The sequence below is a fragment of the Equus caballus genome, chromosome 22 (genome assembly GCF_041296265.1).
Source record: "Equus caballus isolate H_3958 breed thoroughbred chromosome 22, TB-T2T, whole genome shotgun sequence".
Classification (NCBI taxonomy): domain Eukaryota; kingdom Metazoa; phylum Chordata; class Mammalia; order Perissodactyla; family Equidae; genus Equus; species Equus caballus.
The window spans coordinates 25,908,260-25,926,054 of NC_091705.1; the positions used below are offsets into that span (position 1 = coordinate 25,908,260).

A 17,795-nucleotide genomic window follows, 5' to 3' on the forward strand; every position below is an offset into this window, starting at 1 on the left:
TATAATTGCTGATAATTCTTCCAGTTCTGTGCCTCCAAAAGGCACATTGATCTGTAGTTCAAAGGCATCAAAGAGTCAAGAGGAAAAAAAAAAGTTAAGAGGAGGCCAAAGGAGAAGGCTTAGTAGCTTCAGTACTACTTAAGGCTGCAGCAGGGATAGTTACAAAGAAAGAGCCATTATCTACAATGAGAACATGTTGGAAGTGTCTGCTTGTTTGCTGCAGGGGCAGTGACCTACCTGTCTAACCCAGCATTTGGAAAAGAAATATCAAAGAGAAGATCAGAATGGCCTGGAAGGTTGGAGACTGAGTAGATAGCAAGTATGAGAGAGACCAGGAGGCATAGGACCCAGTTTGTGCTCTATTAGCCATTTTTTTGGTGTTTGCAGTCAAGCTGTTTCTCTCTCTGCAGCCTCCGTATCCCCATCTGTAAAATGAATTAGTCAGGTGATGTATTCTCCAAGGGCGTCTTCAGGGCTTTCTAAATTTCACTGTCCACTGTCTTCTGGCTCTCAAGTTGTGTTTGTATCCCAGCTTTTGTCCTAGATGTTGAGGATTTCATTTATATGAGAAGGCTTCTTAACTAGCCAGACTTTGTCTAGCCAAAGAGTATTTAGAATGCTCTTGAAACCATAATTTCAGGCCACTAACAATCATAAATTTTCAAGTTCAGAAAGGCCTTGTTCCACCTGGTCCAACCCCATCATTTAACACTGAGAGATAATGCAGCAGGGTAGAAAGACTAAAGGCTTTGACAGCAGATCTTGAATTCAAATTCCTACCAGTACTAGCTTAATCTCTCTGAGCCATAATATCATCATGTGAAAATGAGGCTAGTGATAATAGAGTAGGCATATGCAGAATTATTGTTACTTGGAGGAGGAGAGGAAAAAACTGAAGCCTGAGAGATGAAGTCATGTGCTCAGGGTCGAGTTCAGACCAGAACTGAAGTGTCTTGTGTCTCATTCCAGGGTTTACTTCTCCTCTGGAGCCAAGGTCAGTTGTACCCATATGTATGTAATAGCAAAGATTAGTACTGAAAGCAGGTCAGCTTTCTTAACATCTCCGCCAAAAGCCTTCTTAATTCCCCTGTGGCGTGTGTCAATAACACAGCCCGTACTTGTTTTAGAAACAAGCTCTTTATAAGCACTCCTGTTTGGTTTGCTTTGGCTGGTACAGGATCCAGATGCTCTTAGCATAGCACAACAGACTCTCCAAATCCGCCCATTCCCATTTTTGAGCCACTCGCAGCTCTGATCTGCTGGCTGAGGTTTGTCCCCAAGTCCTCCCTACCTGCCATGTGAATCACATTCCCTTGTCTTTTGCTATTTGTCCTTTTCTTCTTGGTGGAAGTAACATTTATTGAGTGCCTACTGTGTGGCAGGTATTGTGATAGGTACTTTAAATGGATTGTCTCTTTTAATCTTTGTAACTCATTAAGTTATTAATAGCTCCAGAGGGAAAAGTTGAGGCTCAGTGAAGTAAATGAATTTGCCTGTTGTCACATACCTAGTCTGTGAAAGAACTGGGGTTTGAACTCAGGTCCACCTGACCCCATAGACTCCATGCACTTAGTATACTAAGCTCTTTCCTGAGTACCATACTGCCTCTCTGGCCTCAGCCTTTCCAGGAAGGTAGAGTGTTCAGGAGTGCCCAGGAAGGGACATTCAATGGCTTTAGTATAATGAGAATATAGAATATCTTTCATGCCTTCAGTGTGTTTTCTCATGAATTTCTGCTCTGCCCTGCCTCAAGCCAACTTCTCCAAGACCCAGATATGTGACCCGGAGATCCAGAGTATTAAATGAGAGGCCAGGTTTCCATCTTCAACATGGAACACCAAGTCCCTGGTGAAAAGTGTACTTGTCATTTTCAAAGTTGAATGAGGGCAATATTTCAAGCAATAAGCCCCTACTTGTATGCCCACCTCTGAAATGCAGGGAGGGAAGACAAAGGGCCTATACATCTCAAGCTTGGTGAGCCTCCTTTAGGGACCTGGCAGGAGAGGAGACACATATGTAAAAGATTTTGGAGTAAGATTATTCTAATAGGTCCTCAAATCTGTACTTGTTTTTCAGTTTACAGAGCACTTTACTTGCAGAGATCTTACTGTAAGGAAACTGAAGACACCTGCCTTTATGTGGTAGAGCCAGAGGCTAGAGTCCAAATCCTTAGTCTTGATAAGGCCAGTGAGTCTAAGCAGTCCCTCAAAGGGTTCTGTCCCTGACCTTGGGCCCCACCTAATCGTCAGTTGCAAAAGGGGCAGGCCCTTAGTCTCTGCCCTTTTTCCTCTGCCCGCTTGTCCCCTCCTTCACCTATTTCTACTCAACTGCTAGGGCCTTCTTAATGAGACCCTCTTCTAGTGATACATTTTGAGGCATAGGGTAAAAGGAGATATTTTTGACTCTGTATTTTCCCCAGGGTCATTTGCTATAAAATGATGGAATTTTAGGATATCAGAGTGGGAAGGGACCTTAACTAACAGTCATCAAGTTTGCAGAGGACCCCTTTATTTAAATGTATATTTTGATATCTGAAACAGAGCTGCTCTGTTTGAAGTGACAGCGAGGGGCCCAGAGTCTACCAGTTCAGCCTCTCCATTATCCTCACCAAAGACAGCCCCTGAGGCATCTACCTTAAACCCGCAGGGTTCCCAAGAACACAGTTTGTAAAACAATACTGACCTAGACCGACTTGCCCATTTTATAATTGTGAAATTGAGTGAATTAGTGGCAAGTCTCCTGACTCTCAGCGTGATGCCCCTTCTGATACACTGAGGTTTATGTCATTATGTCATTTCATAAGTTACCACCTGTTCCACTTAACATCCTATGCCTGGATGTCAGGCTTCTGTTACCTCCTGGCATCTGGCACCTGTAAAGTAGGCAGGCCTATGGATATATGTACTTTGTCAGGGCATAATTCTTATACATATGGTGAGCCCTTGTCAAGTTTTGTCCAACTCATTAATGTAGGAACGAGCAGAAAGAGAACAGCTGAGAAACTGGATTTACGTTGTTAGTGGAAAAAGGATTGCTGAAATTTGATTGCTAAATTAGATCCAAAATTGATTAACGTCCTAATGAAAACATAACCTTTTTTTTTTCCTGCTTTATCTCTCCACCCCCCCCATACGTAGTTGTATATCTTAGTTGTGGGTCCTTCTAGTTGTGGCTAACCTTTTTTTAAAGCAGAGAAATGTAATCTTCATCGCGTGCAAAAAGTGCACCATATCAATTTTCTACACATTAACCTCCAACTTTGCAGAGGGGGTTTTTTTTTTTTTGAGCAGGATTTGTGCTGAGCTAACATCTGTGCCAATCTTCCTCTATTTCGTATGTGGGATGCCTCCACAGCATGCCTGATGAGTGGAGTAGGTCTGTGCCAGGATCCAAACCTGCGAACCCAGGTTGCCGAAGCAAAGTGCACGGAACTTGAAGCCCTTGGCCATAGGGCTGCCCCCTAACTTTGCAGAGTTTTAAACATTTGGGCTCTAACCATTTGTCAAACAAAATTCCATTCTCCAAGAGTAATCAGATGACTCTCAGATGCATATTAACAAATGTTCCAACATGACTTTAAAAGATCAACAGTCATCTTTTTGCCTTACTTTCAAGTTGTGGTTAATTTTCCGTAACGTACCACCACTGAAAATGATTAGAGCCTCTTGTATTGAAGCCAGCTAGAGCTGTCCCAACCCAGGAAGCCACCTTTCTGCTCAGGGCACAGACCTGACTTCTTTGCTGGAGCTTCTGCAGATAGTAGCCATCAGCAACATCTTGAGCTCTCTCCTACAGCCCTCCTCACTGGCCTGGAATTTGATGTTTATTAATCCTAGACTTGCCTGTTTTCCTTCCGCTGGGCAAGGAGACTTTTCCCCTACTCTTAGTTACCCTCAGGGCCATTTTGGATGCAAAGAGGTTACAGAGTTCCATCTGGAGGAAGTTTGTTTTGAGCACGGAGTTCTGCTCAGGTAGAGTAGGCAACTGCTGCCATTATGTGGTTTTGTCTCTGAACGTGTTTTGCCCATTCTTCTGATTCCCACTGCTACCATCTAAAGCCAGATCTTAATCCTCTCTCACTGGGACTATTTTAACTGTCAACTAACTTGTCTCCCCACCTCCAGTCTTTGCTGCTGAAATATTACCTCCTTTCTCTCTCCATGGGTTTTAAGATACAGATCTTATTCCTATCACTTCCCTGCTCATAAAACCTTTAGAATAAATCCAGTCTCATTAGCATGACATTCAAGGTTCTGCAAAGACTATTTCTCCCCTTTCTTTCCATCCTTTTCTCCAGCAGTCTCTTCTTCAGGCTCTCTGTTCCTTAGGAGTTCATACTAGGGGGTAGAAATATTAGGGAAACCAGCTTTTGGACAATATGAAGGAAGAACTACCTGATCAAGTCTGCCAGCGAAGGTTAGGAAATGTTCTTAGTTGTAGTGCCATGTTAACATCCAATTTGGTAAATATTTGTGCCAGGTACAGGGATAGGTCCTTAGGGATAAGAAGAATGCAAGCTCATGGTCAGGGCCTTCGGAGCCCATAGTTGGTCAAGGAGGACAGACAGGTAAAGTAGACTACAGTGCTGATCACTATAATGGAATCATGTGGAGCACTTTGGAAACATGGAGGAGGAGAACACTGACTGCCTGAGACATCAAGGAAGGCTTCACAAAAGGTGATATTTGAGTTGGACTTGAAAGATGAGACATTTGACAATTGTGAAATATGAGGTATTTGGCAGTTGTGAAGCAGAGTCTGTAGGTTCTAAGCAGAGACCAGTGAGGACAAAGACACAGAAGCTTACATGTGTGTTTCAGAAAAGAGTAAACAGCCTAATGTAGCCAGAATATAGGATTTCAGGAATGGAGTGTGGTTAGGGTTAAAGTTATCCAAGTAAGTTGGAGCTAGACTGTGTAAGGCCTAATATTCTAGGCTAAGGAAATACTGTGTGTGTACTCTGTTTCACACATAGCATACCATAATGATTCTTGAATTAAGTGATATGTATTTGTCTATTTGTGCATATGAGTAAGCTGTGTGTTAGGATGTGTGTGTGACATTTGGAGATGGTTTTTGAAGATCTACTTAGGCAAACAAATATGAAAAATAGAGCCAAAATGACAGGTTAGACCTAAGCTCATCTGGACTTGAACTTCTGAGATACTCACCAGTTCCATGAACCCATGAATTAATCATAGCATGCCAGAATTGGAAGGACTTTAGGGACTAATAGTTCATCCACCCATCCGTGCAGTTATCCATTCAACAAATGCCCGATATTACTCTTGTAGCTGAGGTATGGTAGTGAACAAAACAAAGACTGGCTTTGTGGAACTTGTTTTAATGGGGGAGACAGAAAATGAGTAAGTCATTACTTATTATATCATTTCATATGTGTTATGAAGAAAGATAAGCAGAAGTAAGGGGTTAAAAAGTGGCCAGGGAAGGCCTCTCGGAGGAAAAAGATCATTTCCAGTTGAGAGAAGAGCAGGACGAGGCCCCAAGGCAAGTGCGTGTTTGTAGAAAAACCAGAAGGCAGGCAGTGTGGCTGGAGCGACACCTTGAGGGGGGAAGAAGCAGAAGATAAGGTCGGAGAGGGGATAGCTGAGGCCAGAACATATAGGGTCCTGAGGTCCATTTGGCCAGTGAGAAAATGAGGCTGATAGCCAAGGCCACACAGCAAGTTAGTAGCAAGGGCAGGATTGGTACTACCCTGGTTCAGCTTCCCTTCTTTTGCTTCCCTGCTGTCTTCTGACTTATACCCAAGATTAAGTTGAATCCCACTTAATTCCTTCATTCTCTTCTCCCTCACCCAGCTTTCTTTCCCTCCCCTTGTCCCCAGGGCTCCTGTCACACCATTGTTTTGTTTCATTTCAGGCTGCTTTGTTTAATCACAGCATTAGTAGCATTTATTTCTCAGACCCACATTTGCACACATGACCTGGTAATAGAATGATTCCTGAAAGTCAAAGCTTGAGGTCTTTGGACATCTTTTAGTTCAACTCCCTGGTATTAGGAACTCAGAGAGGACAAGTGGCGTGCCCAAGGCCACTTATCTAGTTAGTGGCAGAACTTGATTTCCTTAGCCTCCTAGTCTCTGGCTCTCTATTTTCTCCATGCTACCTCCTTTTCTTTAGTGTCCAGCAAAAGGGAGTCAAATTGTGGCCCACATAGTCGGCAAGAGCAGCTAGCATTCAGTGGCCCTCTGCCACCTGCTCTTACTTTAGCTTTCTGTTTGGTTTCTGTCATGTGAATTTACTGTTTTATTCTGGCCAGGGTCTTTGAACTACCACCCTTTGCAAAGACGAGATCTTGCAAAATCCTGCACCCTTATGCTACCCCCACCCTGAGCTGGGCAGCCAGCTCTTAACCTCCAGTCTGTTACTGGGGTTGTCTTTGAAGCCCAGCCCCAGTCTTGTCTCCGGAGAAGCAATGTAGAAAGAACATAGGGTTCGGAGTTGGATATATCTGGATTTGAATCTGGGCTTTGGCACATACTGGGACATAGTAATCTTGGACAAGTTACTTGACCTGAGAGCAGTTTTCTCATCTGTAAAATGGAGATGTTAATACCTGCTTGATGGGGCCACTGGAAAGATTATTTAAGGTATTATATGTATACACCTCAAGCATTCCCTGAAGAGAAACTTCCTTACTCTTCCTCAAAGGCCCATCCTGAATGCCCTCTCCCTTATTTCTGGTTATCTAATAGCTAACACTTCTTGGGTGGGTCTCTATTTGCCAGTACTGTGCTAAGTGCTTTTAAAAAATGCTTATTATTGCACGTGAATCTACATTTATCTCAAAATAAAAAGTTAAAAAAATTTTGAAAAGCACTGATCTCAATTTTTCTGTATTTTTCTTATTCCTGCTGTATGTAGGTAGATGCCAGGTTAGGATTCACTATATACCTGTGTTCTAGTTGTTGCTATTTCTAGCTGTGTAAACTTGGACAGGCCTCTTGACCTTCACCCTTAAGTGTTTTTCTCATCAGACCCCTAAAATTCCATCCCAGAACTGTTGGGAAACTTGACTTGCTTACCTGCTCACCGTGGAAAATGTGCCTCTGTTGGTGACAGTAGCAGCTGCTGGGCTGGCCCTGTGTGACTTGGAGAGGACAAGATAGGAGACAGAGAACTGGGCACCTGGGAGCCATTAGATTAAGGATTGGCAACTCCTCATGAATCAAACAAATGAAAAGATTTCTGGGGTAAGATCCTGGGGGTAGTGTTAATGGTGATTTTATTTGCATTATGTTCTGGGGATAAGGGGCTTGCCAACTCCATTGAATGGAAGGATCAGGAGTGTACAGCCACCCTTGCTTGTACCTGGACAAAAGACAGTGTGTTGGTGGCAAATGTCCAGCATGGTTGTGGCTGCCCACAACCATCTCTGCCATTTAGGACATCAGCTCCTGGCCCTGTGTCAGCACCTGGACAAGGCTGCTGTGGTTTTATAGGAAGATCCCAGTCTCTGGAATTGCACAGATATGAGTTCAGATCTTTGCCTGCCAATTACTAATTGTGTTTTGTTTTTTTTTTTAAAGATTTTATTTTTTCCTTTTTCTCCCCAAAGCCCCCCAGTACATAGTTGTACATTCTTCATTGTGGGTCCTTCTAGTTGTGGCATCTGGGACGCTGCCTCAGCGTGGTTTGATGAGCAGTGCCATGTCCGCGCCCAGGATTCGAACCCACGAAACACTGGGCCGCCTGCAGCAGAGTGCGCAAACTTAACCACTCGGCCATGGGGCCAGCCCCACTAATTGTGTTCTTTAGGCTAATTCTTACTTTATCTCTCAGAGCCTCAGTTTCTCTGTCTGTAAAATAATGTTGTTAATACCTGCTATTGGGGTGGTTGTGAGAATTCAAAGTATCTTAGGTAAATAGGTGTCACACAATACCCAAGACTTAGTTGGGTGAATGGCAAGTTGATCTGTTGCTATTAGCTCTTTGAACACCAGTATCCTTAGGAAGTAGCAATAAAGTCAAGGCTGCTAATTCTCTTACCACCTCCCCACCCCTCTTAAAAATGCTCTGGACCCCCTCCTCTCATTCTTTAAGGTCAGGCCTCAGAAATGTTGGGTAAGAAGGAGCTTCCCAGGCCAGTCTCTATCTCACCAGGTGGCATATCTGAGTAAGCAGGATTGTTACATAGCAGACATACAGGGCCAGGGCAGGTAGCAGCTGATGAACAAAAGGCTTCTGTCTGTTCCCAATAAATTGGTCCTTGGGGATCCTAGCTTTGAAATTCTAATTGACACAGGAAGGAAAAGATTCATTAGGCTCTGGACTCATTAAAATGCTCTGCTGCTCACCTACGATTTATTCTTGGCACTTCATCAGGAGAAATTAAGTAAACCAATGGTGTGGGAGGCTGCTGACAGCAGAGTCCAGTGTGCCTGGTGCTACTCATGGGGTGGGGATGCTGAGCCTCCCATACTGTGGAGCACATAGCTGGCTTCAGAAGTTCTTCACATGTAGCACTTAGCATGAGTCTAAGTCTCATATATTGTCAGTACTGAAAGGACCTTTTGAGATCATTCGTAGATGATAACTCAGTTATGGATGGTCCACAGAAGGACTGGGGCTTGCCCAAGATCACCACACACAGTAGTGGTAGGACTGAAATTGGAATCAGGCCTCCTAACTTCCAGGCCAGGAATCTTCCCCTGCATCACCTTTGGATTTCTAGCTTCAATGTTTCATTCATTCAACTGTCGACAGATACTTTTGACACATTCTGTGTGCTAGGATTCTGCGATAAACAAAACAGAGATGAGGGGAGAGAGACTACCTGACCCAGTATTAGGGGAAATTAGAAAGGCCTCCAAGACAGAGAGGTGAATAGGAATTAGCTCAGCAAAGAAGATGAGGAGTGTTCAAGGCTGAGAGATCAGTGCCTATAAAGGCCCAGAGACTTTCCAGGAATGGAAAGTTGAGTCTTGCTAGAGTGGAGGGAAGAGATGAGAAGTTAAGATGAGTCAAATCTATGAGGTTTTGGCCACTTTATGGTTATAAGAATCCTAGACCTGGTATTAGGAGTCCTGGGTTCTAGATGTGTTTCTGCTACCAATATGTTGATCATCATTCAGATAATACTTATTTAACATCTTTTAGGTGTGCCATGTTGAGAATTGGGGTAGAAAAAGGCATAAGATGCATGTAGTTCCCTCCCTCAGAGATCTGTCATTTTAATGAGGCAAACAGACTAATGAACAACTCCTATAATAAATCAAAGGAATAATTACCTCTGCTGGAGGAAGTAGAGTTGAACTGTGTGTTACCATTTGTATTTTCTCTAAACTTTGATCACTCACCTGTCAGGTGGTGATAACCACTGTCCCGTGTAGCTCATGAGCTGATGGGAAGACAGCTTTGTAATGACTGGTATTTGTGCAGCATTTTGTGGGTTACAAAACACTTTTCCATTATTAATTAGTTGAATCTTCACCACAATATTATGGCTTAAGAAAATTCTCCCCAATTTACAGATTAGGAAACTAAGACTCAGGTTAAGGCTTGTTCATAGTCTTATAGCTTTCGATTAACAAAAGCTAGGATTATAAATCCAAATCTTGTGCTGTCTTTTGCAGTACAGTAAAGTTTCAAATAAACTTTGAAAAGTCGAAAGATGGCAATGTTTCCGTCCCCAACTTGACTGGCAAATTTCCTTCTCGCTTCACTGAAAATGCAAAGAACATCTCCAATGTGAGAAAAGCAGACATAAGTTGGCTGGGGAGAAAGAAAGGGAGCTTCTTTTAAGGCTTCCCCAGACTGGGCTCTGAACTTTTAAGACCATGTGCCCCAGTGTTCCATCAGCTCCTACTATTCCATCTCATGCCATTTACAGAGTACCGTCTCAACCGTTCTCTCATTGGCTACACATAGCAACTTGCAGGGTAGACAGAGGTTGCTTTACAAGTGAGTAAACTGAGGTCTACAGAAGTTAAGTAATTTTCTCAGTCGCTGAATTATTCATGCCAGAATGAGGGCTGGAATCCAGGGCTTCTGACACCAAACAGGTGCTCCTAAGTCATAGAATGTAGGCTCCTTTGATTCATTTATGCGATTCTTTTTTATTTATTGTTTTTTATTTTATTGAGGTCACAATAGTTTATAACATTGTGAAATTTCAGTTGTGCATTATTATTTGTCAGTCACCATATAAATGTGCCCCTTTACCAGTTCACACAATTCTTGAATATACCTTATCAGCCAGAGACTTTTCTGTACAAGAGAGTCTCTGGTTAGGCTCAGACCATCTTGGTGCAGTGCCTTCCTTAAGAGTAGGAACTTTTCTTATTTATTTCTCTGTCCCCTGCTAGGGCCTGGTTCCAAGAATGCTTTGCTGTTGTTTTTGGACTTAGTCTGCCAGAAGCTGGAGGGAGCAGATGGCCACAGCAATGTGGATCATGAGGGTGTGATCCCAGGCACGGCTGGAAGATGATTTGAGAGCCCTGTAGCCATCTACTGCTGTTTCTATGCCTAGGTCCCTGCCAAGGTATTTTCCATCCCAGAAAAAGTGAAGCTGGCCAACTCGACTCCCATCACCTCCCCTTGTCCTTCCCTTCCTCCCACCCTACACATACTTGTTGGTCTCCTAGATGGATTTCATACAAAGGCTTCTATGATCTGCTGTCCCAAATGACCCTTTAGACCAATTTCCCAGACATGTTCCAAGGTAAGGTTAGAGAATCTAGCCCCACAGCCAATCTGGCCTCTGTTCTATCTATAGGCCTCTCACCAGGCTCCTGCCCACTCTGCTGTTTTTACTTCCGACTCCTTTAAGCAGATTCGCTGCTTAGTGAGACAGACAGTCTGAAGAGTAATCAATACTGAGAAATTGACATGTTTCCTGTTTATCCAAAATCCTACCTGGAAAATTTTAAGGAGCACTGTTTAGGGAGGTGAGTGGGATAAGGACAATTGACTTCCATGATGGGAAGCCCGCAGGAACCTTAAGTATCTTATAAATCATAAAAGGAGATATCAACATTTATTTACAAGGTTTCAGTTGTCTCTCATATTCATATCTTTATACATTGTAGAGCCTTTTCATACCTGTTATTGCCTTTGAGTCTTGGAACAGCTCTGTGAGGGAAGCAATGCAAGGATTATTATTCCTACTTGACAATTGAGACCAGGGAAGGTTAGTGACTATCTGATAATCAGGGTGACAGTGCCCCAGTCAGAACTGAAAGTTGTGAGACAAGTAATCCTGGGTTTGAAATCTGGTGCTCACCAGTTTGTGGCTGCATAACCTTGGGCAAGTTACTTAACCTCTCCAAGCCTCGGTTTCCTTCTCTGTAATAGGAGGAAACAATGTTTACGTCTTATGGTTGTCTAAGGATTAAATGATATATAATGTATGGGAAGTGCCGGCACAGTAAAGAATAGGTATTAGGAGCTCAGTAACTACAGGTTCCCATCTCCTTGTTTTAAGTATCTTGTATTTTGAGCCTTTGAAAATTAGTACTCACTACAATAAAGTAAACTACGTGTTATAAATTCCTATTTACCAGAGTATCATTTAAGTGCCTCACTGGGTTAAGACAACTGGATTAGAGGGAAGCAGGGATGCTCCAGGCACCTGCCTCTGGGTACTTCTGATACAAATCACAGGGGCTTAGAGCTGATAGGGACTCTAGAGGTCTGTTCTAGTATGTCTTCCTCAGAACAGATGTTAATAATCTGGGAAAAGTCAGATCGCATAATGCGAATTACATTTCTTTACTGCTGACTCCTCAGAGCCTTAGTGTGCATGTCATTCTTGGGGGTGGGAGGGGGGAATGGAGTATGCGGAGTTTCCTATTTTTATTTGACCTTGGAGCCCCCTTTCTGAGGAACTCTCGTTAACGTCTTGAGGAACACAGGTCTTCCACAGAAGAGTTCCTGCAACACTGATCTGATCTAGTTTCTCCGTTTTCTGGATGAGGCAACTAAGGTCTGTAACCAAATTTACTGAGCTAATCCATGGTAGAACCAAGTTTAAAGTTCAGGGTGCCCGACTCCCTCTTGGGCCACACCGCTATTTGCATTCCACCATTCTTCCTCTTCTAGCTGGCAAATCATAAAATTACAGAGGGAGGATTCTGCAAACCACTAATCAGAGAGCATTGTCAGAGCGTCAAGCTTTCCATTTTGATGTGTTTATCCTAGTAAGCAGGAAAATGAGGAAACAACAGGCTTAATGACCACCAAATGTTTCTCAACAGCTGAAGGACCAAGGGTCGGGTAATTAGCTCAGTGTATGGAAAGGTGCCTGTAATCCAAAGAGTCTTTAAATCTGTTCTTGGTTTGAGAAGTTTCAGTTGTATTTGGGGGCTCATCCAAGAGGCCCTCAGTGCAATTCCCAATGATGAACATTCTGACACCAGTAACTATGGAAAAGATCCTGAGAGGGGTTTGAAGAGAATATGTCAAATTTCTGCTCTTCCTTTGCTATCTCCACCATGGAATTCAGTGTGTAGGAATGTGCTGCTGGATTTCTATCCAGACCCAGAGGGAGTTGTCCTTGGCATTTGGTGGGGGTATCCTTGCATTTACTAAGCCTTCTAGTTCAGATCCAGTAAAATTATAACCTTTATGTTAGCAAAGTTGTATAGTAGACTTTTGAAAACACATCTGATACTCAAAAGAATTCTGTGACACAGTGGTTATCTCCCATGTCATATGAGGATACTAAGGCTCAGAGAAGTCCAACAGCAAATTAGTGATATGTTCATTGTTGTGTTACAGGTGCCTAGTGCAAGCCTGAAATAGAGTAGATGCCCAAGAAATATTTATTAATTGAAACGTTAGTACATTCCCAGGAATGAACTTCAGGTCTTTGAACACTCCAGTGTTCTTTCCATTAAGCCTGCATGGTGGGGCCCATTGCTCAGCGTCACCATATAATTCAGAGAAGGAGGGCTGAGTCTCACTCACTTTGTTGATTGCTGACAAGGATCGCGGTGTTTCTAGCCTTTGCTGCTCTCTGCTTGGTGAAGACCTCTTACATATTCTCCACTACAGAAAGCCCAGATTCAGCAATCTCTGGGCTGCAGGTTGAACCTCTTTTGAGCCTCTGCTCCCTGTAGGAGCTACTGAACCACAGATACCAGTGGTCCCTAGCTTTGTACTCTGGCCCTCTTTTCTCTCTCATCACTGTCTTGCCTGTCCTTCTGCCCTACTGAAGGGTGAGGAACTTGGGCTCATCTTATGAACACCAACTATGCAGTTCACTTTTAAGGCGTTGCCACGTCAGAAATACTAGGAAACCACTTACAGTCATGTGCTGTATAATGGACATTTTGGTCAATGACGGACCGCATATACAACGATGGTCTCATAAGATTAGTACTATATGGCCTCAGTGTGTAGTAGGCTATACCATCTAGATTTGTGTAAGTACACCTTATGATGTCTGCACAACAATGAAATGGCCTCATGATGCATTTCTCAGAACATATCCCCATTGTTAAGCAATGTGTGACACAGCGCCCACCTAGGATTCTTTTACCTGTTTGTTAGCAGAAATTCACTGAGCATCTGCCGGTTGCCACGGCATTGCTGGAGGCTGGGATCACAAAGATTAATAAGAGTCTCTGCCTTTAAGGAGTTCAGAGTCTAATGGAGAGAGACAGATATGTGAATACAAAAATGCAGCAAATGTTGCTGTGGCAGAGGTCTATAGAACATAAGCAGGGTCCAGAGGAGCGAGTGACTGAATATGCCTGGGGGATGGGAAACAAAGGCTTTCCTGAAGAGTTTCCATCAGGGGCATCACATCAATGGATTTGTGCTCAGAAAGCTCCTTGTGGCCCCAGCCTTCATCACTAAATCAGAAATTGATTCTGGTCCTGCTTTATTGATGAAGCAGTCTCTCTCTTAACCTTAACTTAATGTTAAGAGTGTGATATTTGGAGCCATCTGTTAAATGGGGCCAATAGTAATAGTATTTTCATTTAGAAAATTCCTGAATGCTTAACTTGCTGGTGCATTATCTTATTGAATTCTCACAACAACCTTATGGGGAAGGTACTGTAATATTATTCTCATTTGTAAAATGAGAAAACTAAGGCACAGAGAGGGTAAGTCATTTACCCAGGATCATACAGCTAATACATGGCAAAGCTGGGATTTGAACCCAGATAGTCCGACACTGAGTCATTCTCCTAAAACGGCCTCAGAAAGGGCCATTGTGACCTTGATATAATTTTTACCTCAAAGAGAAGTTGTAAGAATGAGAAGTAATATACTTAGCAATGCATCTACCACATAATAAGCAATTAATAAATCATAATGATAATTTATTATATTACAAAACAGCCTTTCCTAAAGGCTGAGGTGGATTGGACTGCCCTGTACGGATGCCTCCTTCCTGTCTCTCCCAAGTCTGTCCTGGCTTTGTTATCTGTACAGCCTGCTTTTTTGTTTCTTAAAAAGCTTGGATGGGGACAGGGGCAGTGGTACATGGAGTTCAGTTTAGCACATACTCCGTGAGTGAGTACCCACTCTGGGACAGGGCCTATCCTGAAAGGCAGGGGGCGATGTTGTGCTGAAATAGGCTGTGGTCCCTGCCATCCAAGAATTCACAGTCAGTCTAGGAGGGGAGATAGCACAGAAACAGATCATTTTAATACAGTCTCCTCAGATGGATCTTAGGCAGTACATCAGATCCCACTGCCCACGGCTCGTACTGCAACTAGCAGGGCAAGAATGACTTGCTATTAATTGTTGAAATAATCACCCTATTAATATCCTTGTCATCATTAAAGCAGCTGTTGTTAATGTAGGAAGTAGTAATACCTTAGAGAAGGTCAGTAGCTACTCAAAGGAGACTTTTAACATGCTCAATTGGAAAACCCTATTTTATTTTTATGGGGGGAAGGTGGTGGCGTTCCTAAATTGCTGATAGGGCTGAGGGAGTCCTTGGCTTGAGGGATGTACTGTGGAGAAGGATTTATGTCCCTCAAGCCTCCCCTCTGGCCACCCAATGTGCTCCCTGGTTATCACATACTTTATAGCTTATTGTACCTAGGCACATTTTTTTTATTGGCAGAATGAGCAAGAAGGGGGAGGTAGCTCTCTGAGGCAGGACATCTGCCAAGAGAGGCAGTGACTGAGCATCTGTTGAGATTGGTAGGGGCCTTGCCAGGGCAGCAGGGACTTTGTGAATGTGTGAATTATTGCATGAGGTACCACCAACTGATCCATGAGTGTTATTGGAACTCCTGCCATGTGCCTAGCAATGTGCCAGGTGATGTAAAAAATACCCTGAAAGTTCGCTGCTGCTTAGTGAGAGAATACTAACACATAGACAAAAAGAAGTCAGCACAGACAAGATGCTCTGATCAGGGGTTGACTTGTATGGTTCAGTCTCTAAGAGCTATAGGGACTTGTGACTGCCTCCTTACTGAGCACTGTCCTGCATATGGCATAGGAGTGGGTCATGACTCCCGTGAAGTCCAGGCTCTTCAGTGGCTCACAAGGCTCTTTCTGATCTGTCCTCTGCCAGTCTCTCTGCCGTCATCTCCTGCAACATGCAGTCTTACAGCCTACACTCCAGCCAAACCACAGTACATAACGGTTATTCTTTAAATACGGAAGCTCTGTTCAGCTTCTGCAACTTTCCTCTTTCCTAAATGTTCTGTCTCTCATCTGTGTGTGGGCTAACTTCAATTCATTCCTCTGGACAAGATCAGAACTTCTTGATGACGCCTCTTCTCTGAGTCCCTCCTCTCCTTTCTCTCTGCTAAGTGACATGCCTCTGAGTTCCCAAGTGTTCCTGTCATAGCCCTTATCAAGATGAAACATAGATTCTGGTTTTCCTGAGATCTCCACCACTGGATTGTGAATTCCTCTGGGTCAGGGATTGTACTTTGTTCTCTTCTATACTTTGTACAGTGACAGTAATAGGTGCTCAATAAATGACTTTTTTTAAAGAAATGATTTTTTGATAAATGAGTAAATAAATTTTTCAGCATGTTTTTCTTCTGCCTAGGAACCTACAATAACTTCTTTGTGGCATCAAAACTCTGTAGACTCAAAAACGAGTAAACAAACACAGGAGACTATTATCTTCACATATATATGAAAACAACAGTGAGGATTTGGGTTTCCTCTACTGATTAACACCCCCACCCCTATACACACACATTATGATGATACTCGATTCTGGTGAGGTTGCCATGAAAGCAGCAGTCATTGGTGATAGCAGTGTAAATTGGTACAGCACTTTTGGAAAGCACTTAGGCAGTGTATCTCCAGAGCCATAAAAATGTTATACACTTTGACACAGTAATTCCACTTCTGGGAATCTGTCCTAAGGAAATAATCCAATATATAGAATAAACTTTCCCTCAGATGCTATTATTTATAGTAGTGAGTAGTCAGAAAAAGCCTAAATGACCACCTAAACTATGACCAAGCTAAACTATGATGAATCCACTCGGGAAAACTATGAGATATTAAAATTTGTAGTTATAAAAAATGATGATTTAAAACTGTGCAGCAATAAGGACAAATATGTTATAACATATAATATGTTATAATGTTAATTGAAAAAAATTGTTACAGGATTGAGTGAATGATCTAACTACATAATCCAAATATAATGCCAAAGAAAAAAGCCCTGCAAAGAAATAGACAAAGATGCCAACAGTAGTTATGTTCTATAGAAGAGTGGGGGGTTTAGGTGATTTCTTATGGTAATTTAAAAAAATAGACACACTAAATAGTACAAATACTCAAATTATTGGCTAAGAATTTTGAAATAATGAAGGAAAAACGTTAATTTCAGTTTTAAGCAAAGGAGTGATGCGGTGATACTATTCTAGTGGCTGTGTGCAGGATGAATTTGAAGAGTGATATTAAGAATGGAGAGACAGGGCTACCTTCTGAAAATATTTAGGAGGCCAAATCAGCAGGGCTTGGTTCAGTATGTGAATCAGGGAATGACTCAGTATGTGGGGGGAAGAAGTATATGCCTAGTAGTGAACACTGGCTTAGGAAATTTAAGGACTTGTCCAAGGTCACACACCTAGTAAGTAAGCAATTGATCCTGGGTTTAAACCCTGGTCTGTCTCTGTCCAAAGCCCGTGCTCTTGCTCCTGTAGCTGAGACATCTATTAAAGCTTTGGGAAAACTTTTTTTTTCTTTCTTTCTTTCTTTCTTTTTTTTCTTTTTTTTTTTTTTTACCATCTACTGCAGTGTAGAAACTTGTTTAGTGTGGTGTCTTTTTTTTTTTTTTTTTTGAGGGGTAAGGGGACCAGAAGGAGTTAATTTCTTCCAAGATGATCACAGGGAAAAGACTGTAGATACCACAGCTGCTTCTGTCATGATCAGTTGAATTGACTAGTTTAGAAGCTCATTAGTATTGGATGTGTATGCTAGTTGTCTTGGGGGCTGACTAGTTTTTTGCCAAGTTGTACTGGATTTTTGGTTGCTTGTGGTAGAGGGTCTCTTGAACTTAGATATGCGAACGTGTACCATGTTACATGCAAATGAAAATTTTGGTCATTATGCCAAGTTTGTTAATGATGCTGCAGCTCTGGGAGTGAGAGAGGTCAGATTGGCAGTCTCCAACAAGGGACAGTGTCTAAGCAGCTCCCTGAGCCATACAATGCTCCATCCCCATACCTGCCTTGTATAGACTAGTCCAAGAAAAGGTTGTTTTGAACTTAAGTCTATACTTTGGAGTCTGATTCCCAGCCCTTCAGGAAGAACCCAGTTCATACTAACTTGCTCACTGTGTGACCTTGGTCAACTGACTGCCTCTCTGCACTAGGGTTTACTCATCTGTAAAGTGAG

At 42.7% G+C, this 17,795-nt stretch overlaps 1 protein-coding gene across 12 annotated transcripts in view; it reads left to right on the forward strand.

The window, feature by feature from the left end:
* RALY (RALY heterogeneous nuclear ribonucleoprotein) overlaps positions 1–17,795 on the forward strand; it is a 77,845-nt gene that overhangs the window by 39,225 nt on the left and 20,825 nt on the right. For 2 of the 12 annotated variants that reach the window (XM_070247329.1, XM_070247336.1), the window contains exon 1: positions 10,328–10,503. The exons of the other annotated variants lie outside the window; for them this stretch is intronic. The gene's annotated coding sequence lies outside the window, so the exon portion shown is untranslated. Of the gene's footprint in view, positions 1–10,327; positions 10,504–17,795 lie in introns of those variants that run through there. 12 annotated transcript variants of the gene reach the window in all.